Source organism: Panicum virgatum, chromosome 3N, assembly GCF_016808335.1.
Source record: "Panicum virgatum strain AP13 chromosome 3N, P.virgatum_v5, whole genome shotgun sequence".
NCBI classification, from domain to species: domain Eukaryota; kingdom Viridiplantae; phylum Streptophyta; class Magnoliopsida; order Poales; family Poaceae; genus Panicum; species Panicum virgatum.
Window position 1 is genome coordinate 34,091,849 of NC_053147.1, and position 9,502 is coordinate 34,101,350.

The 9,502-nt window shown below is 45.7% G+C and overlaps 1 long non-coding RNA gene across 1 annotated transcript; it reads right to left on the minus strand.

Annotated features, from left to right (window-relative positions):
- Positions 1-8,299: 8,299 nt before the first annotated feature.
- LOC120664735 lies at positions 8,300-8,934 on the minus strand. The gene is made up of 2 exons (XR_005670995.1): positions 8,730-8,934; positions 8,300-8,586 (listed from the first exon to the last, which is right to left on the minus strand). It is a non-coding gene; the product is annotated as an uncharacterized LOC120664735 (long non-coding RNA).
- Between the last annotated feature and the right edge of the window lie 568 nt (positions 8,935-9,502).

Sequence of the window (9,502 nt, forward strand, 5' to 3'; positions counted from 1 at the left end):
GAAGAAGCTCCATGAGGATGGACTTCTAAGTTCGTTTGATTTTGAATCATACGAGACATGCAAAACTTGTTTGCTGGGCAAGATGACCAAGACGTCGTTCACAGGTTTTCCAGAGAGAGCATCGGATTTGCTGGAACTCATATATACTGATGTGTGTGGACCAATGAGCTCGACTGCTAGAGGAGGATTCCAATACTTCATTACTTTTTCTGATGACTTAAGTAGATATGGCTATGTCTACTTGATGAGGCATAAGTCTGAAACCTTTGAAAGTTCAAGGAATTTCATAATGAAGTTGAAAATCAGCGTGGCAAGAAGATTAAAGCCTTGCGATCTGATCATGGGGGCGAATTTCTGAGTCACGGATTTAGCGATCATTTGAAGAGTTGCGGAATTGTTCCACAACTCACGCTGCCTAGAACGCCGTAAAGGAATGGGGTTTCCAAGCGACGTAATCGAACTCTGTTGGACATGGTTCGATCAATGATGAGCCAATCGGACTTACCATTGTCATTTTGGGGTTACACTATAGAAACATCAGCTTTCACACTGAACAGGGTGCCGTCAAAATCCGTAGATAAGACACCATATGAGATATGGACTGACAAAACTCTCAGTTTGTCTTTTCTAAAGATTTGGGGTTGTGAAGCATTTGTCAAACGACTCCAGTCTGACAAGCTTGCACCCAAATCGGATAAGTGCATATTCGTGGGATACCCAAAGGAGACCTTAGGGTATTACTTCTACAATCAATCTGAGGGCAAAGTGTTTGTCACTCGGAACGGAGTTTTCCTAGAGAAAGAGTTTCTCAAAGGAGAGAAAAGTGGAAGAACGGTGTAACTCGAAGAAGTTCAAGATGAGCCAATAGGACAAGACTCTATAAGTGATGCTAATGTAGCTGAACAAGTTGAGATGCCTACGGCAACAGAAGCACCTCTGCAACCACGAAGGTCAGCAAGGCTCTGCGCAACGTGGGAATTATTATTGTTAGACAATGATGAGCCAGCGACATATGCAGAGGTGATGGCAGACCCTGACTCCAAGAGATGGCAAGATGCCATGAAATCCGAAATAGAATCTATGAAGGAAAATCAAGTTTGGAACTTGGTAGACCCGCCTGATGGTGTGAGAACCATAGAGTGCAAATGGATCTATAAGAAGAAGAAAGATATGGATGGAAATGTTCACATCTATAAAGCTCGACTTGTCGCAAAAAAATTTCGACAAGTTCAAGGAGTTGACTACGACGAGACTTTCTCGCCCGTAGCGATTGTTAAATCTGTTCAGGTTATTCTAGCTATTGCTGCATATTTCGATTATGAAATATGGCAGATGGATGTCAAAATAGCTTTCCTTAATGGAAACCAGACCGAGGATGTGTATATGATGCAACCCGAGGGCTTTGTCGATCCGACCAATGCTGGAAAGATATGCAAGCTTCAAAAATCCATTTATGGATTAAAGCAAGCATCTCGGAGTTGGAATATTCGTTTTGATGAAGCGGTCAAAGGGTTTGGCTTCATTAAAATTGAAGAAGAAGCTTGTTTTTACAAGAAAGAAAGTGGGAGCTCTGTTGTATTTCTAATCCTATGTGTAGATGACATACTGCTGATTGAAAATAATATTCCTATGCTTGAGTCCGTAAAGACTTCACTAAAAAATAATTTTTCGATGAAGGATTTAGGAGAAGCAGCATACATACTAGGCATCAAGATCTATAGATATAGATCAAAGAGGCTTATAGGATTAAGCCAATATACTTACATTGACAAAGTGTTGAAGCAGTTCGACATGGAAGAGGCAAAGAAAGGGTTCCTGCCAATGTCACATGGCATACATCTTAGCAAGACTTAGTGTCCTACGATGACTGATGAGTGAGAGCGCATGAGCAAAGTTCCATATGCCTCAGCAATTGGATCTATCATGTATGCAATGATAATTACACGCCCAGATGTTTCTTATGCTCTAAGTGTTATGAGCAGGTAACAGTCTGATCCAGGTGAGAGTCACTGGACAGCTGTGAAAAACATCCTCAAGTACTTGAGAAGAACTAAGGATGTGTTTCTAGTCTATGGAGGTGAGGAGGAGCTCGTTGTAACTGGTTACACTGATGCTAGCTTCCAAACCGACAAAGACGATTCAAAGTCTCAGTCTGGTTTCGTGTTCAAAGTAAATGGTGGTGTGGTTAGCTGGAAGAGTTCCAAGCAGGAGACGGTGGCCGATTCTACAACAGAAGCCGAGTACATCACAGCTTCGGAAGCTGCGAAGGAAGGTGTTTGGATAAGGAAGTTCCTTATTGAGCTTGGTGTGTTCCCTAATGCCTCTAGCCCGCTGGATCTCTACTGTGATAACAGTGGAGCTATTGCGCAAGCCAAGGAGCCAAGGAATCACCAGAAGAGCAAACACGTTATGCGGCGATTTCATCTCATTCGAGAGTTCATCGATCGTGGTGAGATCAAGATATGCAAAATACACACGGACCTGAACATTTCAGATCCATTGACAAACCCCTTCCACAGCCCAAGCATGAGAGGCACATAAGAGCAATGGGTATTAGATACATTCTAGATTGACTCTAGTGCAAGTGGGAGACTGTTGGAAATATGCCCTAGAGGCAATCATATTTCCTTGTATTCATGATTAACAAAGTGTTCCTTGAATACTCATGGATGACAACTTGTATTGATTAATGCTTATGTGAAGTATTTGTGAAACTCTTTACTTGCATGAATATTCTAAAGTGTTCCTAGTCAGAGTTCATGTGAGGACACACATGAATATTAGACTAGCACATGTATTAGTTGATTGACTACGTTTACAAGTCATGGACTTGGGGATGTCAAACTAATAATGTGGGCTCATGTGAGACATGAGACAGAACTGACCCAACACGAGATGATGACTTCTCATTACACAATATGTACGCTGCGTCCTAAGACCTGAGATCATCTTATGTACTCAAGATGTGAACCGACTTACTTAGGAGCCATCAAACGTTGTACTGTAATTGGGTAGTCATAAAGGTGGCTTTCGAGTCTGTCAAGAAGCATGCTGTGAGACATAGTCAGTCAAGATGGGATTTGTCCCTCTCTACAAGAGAGAGATATCTCTGGGCCTCTCGAGTGATTCGGATCAAGAAATGCATGGCCATGCTAGGGTTAAGAGTTAACCAAGGATTCCGAATCACAGGATTGAGAAAGAGTGGTCGGCTTCAAGCTAGACCAAATATCATGAGGCAAAGGGAACAACATGTATAACATTGTGACGGCTCGACAGATATGATTCGCGTGTGCTTAAGAGTTGACACGTCTTGCTAGAGACCGCTATCAACTATTGTCCAGTAGGAGTACTGGGCCATGCCTATTCACGCGTGAGCCCATAGGGTCACACACTTAAGGGCCAGAAGTCTAATGAGGATGAGATCCAAATTAGACTGGGCTCTGATGCACTAATGGGCCTTGAGGGGCCCATAGGGTTGGACCTTTTGTGGGGCTTAGAGCAGCCCACCTGAAAGGGGGCACCCAAGGTGGGGCCCACTAAAGCCCACCTAGGGGCGCCCACCTGGGCTATATAAGGAGGGGAGGAGGGGGCGCCCCATCCATGCAGCCCTAGCTGCCCCTTTGTTGGCGCCCTCCTCCCTCTCTTTGCTGCTCTTCCTCCCGCGCATCAAGCCCTAGTTGGTTCTCGCGGATCTAGTAATCCGCAGTGGGAAGTTTCTTCCTGTACATGTGGACTTTGTGGAGGTGCTGCGCTTGCTGCACAAGGACGAGCCGTTCGTGAGGAGGTTCACGCAACTGCACTGCCGGCTTCCATCTGCACTACACCGATGCGCTACAGAAGTTCCGCAGCCGCGCGTCTAGTGGTAATCCCATGATCTATAACTGCATTAATCCTGGTTTATGCGGTAGAAAATTTTTATTTTTACTACCCCATATTCCTACATAGCCTAGCTCCACTACCCTAAGGAGTACAAGTCACAAGAGAGTGTGAGAGAGAGGCCTTCAAGTGGTGTATGTGGAGTGTGTGGAGGGAGGCCCCTTATATAGCTTGGATAGGTCGGTTCCCGCCTTCGGGAGGATCAACACCGCCTTCCCGCCAAAGTGCACCTGGACAGGAGCCAGGGCAGGTTCGGCCGAACCAAGGGTTCGGCCGGCCCCACCTTGGCGCCCCTGGCCACCGTCTTTCTTCGTGTGTCTGCCTGGTGGGTCCTGATGTTGGTATGTCGGTGCCGGGTTCCAGTTGGTCGGTTTGGTCTGTCAGGTGGGCCTCTTTTGCATGTGTTACGCAGGACGCGATCTTCTATGACTTTGTCTGCGTATTCTTCGTGTTTTCTTCTTATTCCGGACTTGTGCTCTTGAAAACATAAATCTTCGAAAACAGTTGTGGAGCTAGGTTAGTGATACAAATATGTGAGTAAGAGGTATGGTTTTTCTTCTTTTATTAGTATAGTTAACGGTCATATTTCGTACTTAATGACCGTCAACAAGGTCATGATGCAGTTAGAGGCAGAGGATGAGTGGGCGGCTTATGTGCTCGCAGTGAAAGAATCTGAATGGAAGTGCCTCGAGGTGTTAGCTGTGAAACAGGAAACCCTTAACTTGTGTGGTTGCTTCGATCTGAATGCTTGTCCTGCGGACGATGTTGTTGTTACTCCCAGTGGGGGGAACAACGTACCCGAGGTTTCCTTAGCTCATGGTTGCAGTGAGCATCTGCAGCCACATGGGTTTATGGAGTGTGAACATATACAAATGGTGCCTGTTGAGGTAGTGAAGCAGCAGTATTTGGAAAGTGGATCAGCACTAAATGACGTCGTTGACGAGGAAATGAATCAGGAGGCTGCAATCTGTGCTGCAGACTTGGAGCAATGTCGGCATCAGTTTGATGGAGCCGTGGTTGGTGATGAACTAACACCTTGTGTGTTTGGTGAGGATACCCCGATGATGTTGGGTATGAAGATGAGTATGCAGAAGATTCTGATGATGACTGACCTATTGGTGGATGGGTGAAGAAGATATCCGGGCTTTTGAGGCAGTCATGGGCCGTCATCCTAGAGTCCCTGAGTTTAAGGATCTGACAGGCTGCGAAATGGCACTAGTTGATGATTCTCCCATTGTGTCCAAGATTCTAGATGCTGAGAATGGTCCAATAATTAGGGTTGGTCTAGAGTTCCCGACCCTATTGTCATTGCAGATGTGGCTTCAAGAGTACTCTGTGAAGCACAACAGGCCTTATAAAGTTGAGCATTCCAATCGTACCGTGCGGTATACTATTGTTTGTGAGACCGTTGGTTGTCCGTGGACCGTTTGGGCACGTAGGTCGGCTGGAGGTAACTGGAAGATCACGAGTGTTGACCAGCCGCACACGTGCGGCGATGATGAGGGTACTGGAAAGCATTTGCAGCTTACGGCCAAGTTCATTGCGTATCGACTCATGAGTACTATAAAGGCTCAACCTAGCATTAGTTCTAGAGCTTTGATAGAGATTGTTAAAGAGATATTTGACTATGAGGTTTCATATGGGAAGGCCTAGAGAGCAAGGGAGATAGCTAGATTGATGATATACGGTGATTGGAGTGAATCATATGAACGACTCCCTGTCTTGATGAAAGCAATGAAAGACCGTAATCCAAGCATGGTGTACCGTATTGAACACCGTAGGGAGAAGTTACCTAAGGCCGAATCTACCTGATTGCCATGGATCATGTATGTGTTTGCTGTTTGGTTCAATTACCTAAGGCATGTTAGGTTTAGTCCAGGATCTTGTTTCCCTTCTTTGGTACAGGTCCTGACATGCCACTACATGTGCTGTCTTGTTCAATTATGTAAGTTTGCGTGTTCGTGTAGAAATCAACTAAGTGTGCTTCATCCGTGAGTTCTCCCATGATAGTCCAAACTAATCCATATCCAGTAGTCGCGTTCGATGCAATGGCCCACATGTGGCTCATATACGTAGGCAGTGGTGGATAACAAGCCAGCTCGGCTCGGCTCAGCTTGGCTCGGCCCAGCTCGTTATCCTAACGAGCTAGCTCGGCTCAGCTCATTAACAAAACCAGCAAAAAATCTGGCTCGGCTCGGCTCGTTAAGAGCCATCATGAGTCGTCATTAGTAGCCTGATCCACACATAGCCAACGGTTAAAATTATCTTGACCAAGGTATATCTTGGGCATACTTTATATATAAATATACATAAAAAAGGTTCCCTGCTATGGGCCGGTATGTTCACTGTTGATAGTAAAAAGGGGAAAAATACCCGATATGGGCCTCGTTCGCAATCGGCCCAGCTTAAAAGGGTCTGCGCCAGCGGGTTTGGCGCGGAACCACGTTTACAGAAAAGAACCGGCCAACCTAGGGTTATGTTCACTGCAGATAGTAAAATAAAAAAATACCGATATGGGCCTCGTTCGCAATCGGCCAAGCTTAAAGGGTCCGCACCAGCGGGTTTTGCACGGAACCACGTTTACAGAAAAGAACCGGCCAACCTAGGGTTATGCTCACTGAAGATAGTGCAAGAAAAAAATACCCGACATGGGCCTCATTCGCAATCCGCCCAGCTTAAAAGGGTCCGCGCCAGCGGGTTTGGCGTGGAACCATGTTTACAGAAAAGAACCGGCCAACCTAGGGTTCGTCCCAAGCCAGCCGCGCGCTTGCATCGTCGACAGGCCCCGCACGATTGCATCTTGCACATCCGGCGCACTTCCTCACGACCACGACATGGATGCGCGCCGGGTCTTGTCAGCCCCCGAGTCCTGGTACGGCGGCCCCAGCGCTGGGGAGTCCATCCCGAGCAGACTCGACCACGCCACGCTGGTGAGTCCGGCTCGTTCCGAACCTCTAATTGTTCCCAGTCCCGTACCCCATGTCACACCATTGAATTTGATTCAAACTTCTTGTCTTGTTCGGCAGCCTATGAACATTCCATTAGCATTTGTTGTACTAAATCATGAAATGGTGCTAAAAAAAAGAACTAAATCATGAAATGGATTCAATGCTGCAACATTTGGAATACGCTATCCTAGCAAGGCCCGTACCCGCCGGTGCTCCCATCCCAAGCACTCAAGCAATCATCACGTTAATGCTAGAGTGGTATGGCCTCGTCCTTGATCTGACCAGCATAACCTATTTCGAACCTGATGTAGTCATTAAGTTGCCATCCAAGGAAGCCCAGAATATGGTTATGGTAGATACCGTCTTACACGGCAATGGGTTTACACTAGCTATATGTCCATGGATAGAGCATTCCCGCTGCCACGTTGTTCCCTGGGACACCTTAGTTAGTGTTGATGTTCATGGCCTGCCGCCTCATGCACTTGACCCTAAAAGCCTGCGACATTCAAGCATACAGATTGACAAGAAAAAAGGGATGTGCACCATCCATGGATTCGCAGTGAGCATTGAATCAATCCCTACTGAGACTTTTTTCTCCTACCCACGCCGCTTCTATAATGGTACGGCAATGCATACCTACTGAGTTACCATGCGAGCTAAACTCAATGAAGAGGCTCAGCAATCTATACTCCAGGAGGTAGAGCGTAATTCACCAAATGGAACAGACGATCCAAGCCATGTTGCAGAAGAGTATGACACAGGTTTTCTTCTTTGAACCTATACTAGCACAAGTAAATCACGACTTGTTGCAATACGATAAACTGACGAGATTACCTTTTTAGAATGGGGGTACGACAGAGATGAGCTTCGTGCAGCTTATGCACGGCAGTTCGAGGGTGACAATTGCTTTATACGACATTTTCTTAATTCACTTAATTCACAAATGTTCTATTTCTCACATCTTCCATTTCACCTTTCAGCACAAAAATTGCTCGAAGCTCCAATCAACCGCAACTACGAGTCATGGAGTTCTGATTACAGTTCTCACGACACGTACAACATCGATGACTATGAAGTCAGAGGTAAGTTGTCCACAGAAACCGCAATTACCAATTTTTTCATTTATAAGAATTTTAAAATATGTTAACTTATTTTTGCACGAAATTGTTGTAGACTACCTGTACAACTCGTCACCCCATGCATGGAGCTTCGACTCCATGAGCACCAGTCTTTCAGACCGTGAGCCGAAGGAATTTTGAGCTCAGAGTTGGCTTTGTGGCCGACACAATCCCGCCCACCGTATTTTCTATTTCGTACTAATGCTACGGTCAGCTCAAAATTATGGTACTGTACTAGTTAAACTATGCATGTGGTTGTTCAGCTAGTGGTTCTTGACATCGTCGTTGTTAGAGTACTCCTTTTGTTTGACATAATGCATGCATAGGTTAATGCAACATGGTACCACGAACGATTCATGACAAACGGTTCTTAAAAACAGGATACACGGTTATTTTACACAAATAGGATACACGCTTACTTTACATGCCTGCGAATACATATAATGGGCGACATTCTTATTCATTGACTACGATGCTTACTTCCATCACTTATGGCCTCTACCACGCCCACTCTCGGACTTCCGGATGTCATCGTCCACCTTCTTCAACCATGCCAAATATTTCTGATCAGGATGGCTAATAGAGGTGTCGATCCACTCGTGGAAGTAGCAATAGTCAATGCTCAAGATCGCATCAGGTCCACGCTATCATGAAAAATTAAAAACATAACAAAGGTTGTAAGATGATCGAAGTTAGCGAGTCATACGTCACAAAGCATAATTTCGAGAATACCTGTGCGTTTGCAACCAGATTTGTAACTTCCTCTATATTCTTGCAACACTAGTACCTCCGACCAAAAGTCTCATGCTCACGAGAAATGTTGGCCACACACCGCATCTGGCAATAACAATCCGGCGGCTCTTCACCTTTTGGCCATACCTTGCGATCTGCAATACACCTATTTGGATCATTAGGAGGACCTCACATGTGTGCCTCCATTTCCCTACGAATATCGGCGCGAGACGAGGCTGTCATAATGCTATATGCACAGAGAAGGCTTGCTTGAATGTGTGCACTCCCAACGAGCATATCCTCCCCCTTTCATAGCACGACGACATGCGTCAGCATACTACCAAATAATGCGGAACCAAAGGTTGTGAAGCAAGGACTCAAAAAAGTGCATGCTGATATCTTCCTGTTCCGCGCCAAATCCATTGGCGCGTACCTTCATATTATTCGCGCCAATTACTATGGCGCTGACAATAAAGTAAAGGACACAATCCATCATTTCATTCTGCAAAAACTAGAGAATCTATTCCCCTGAAAACTTCCCCCTCCGCGACTCAAAAAAACCTTTCGCAACGAATCGATTCCCCTGAAAAGGTGTCCCTGCAAGGAATCAAAAAAAGTTGCATGCTTGTCAGCTAGTATGTACCTAAGCAGCGCCAAATGCAATGGCGTGTACAAACTGAGGATCCACGCCAATTAGTTTGGCGCGGACAAAACTCCACCAGAAGAATTCTGTGCACTCCAGTCCGCGCCAAAAACTTTGGCACGACGTAAAAGATATCCCGGGCCAAAGGATTTGGCGCGGAACAACTTTAATGCCAGTGTGTACCC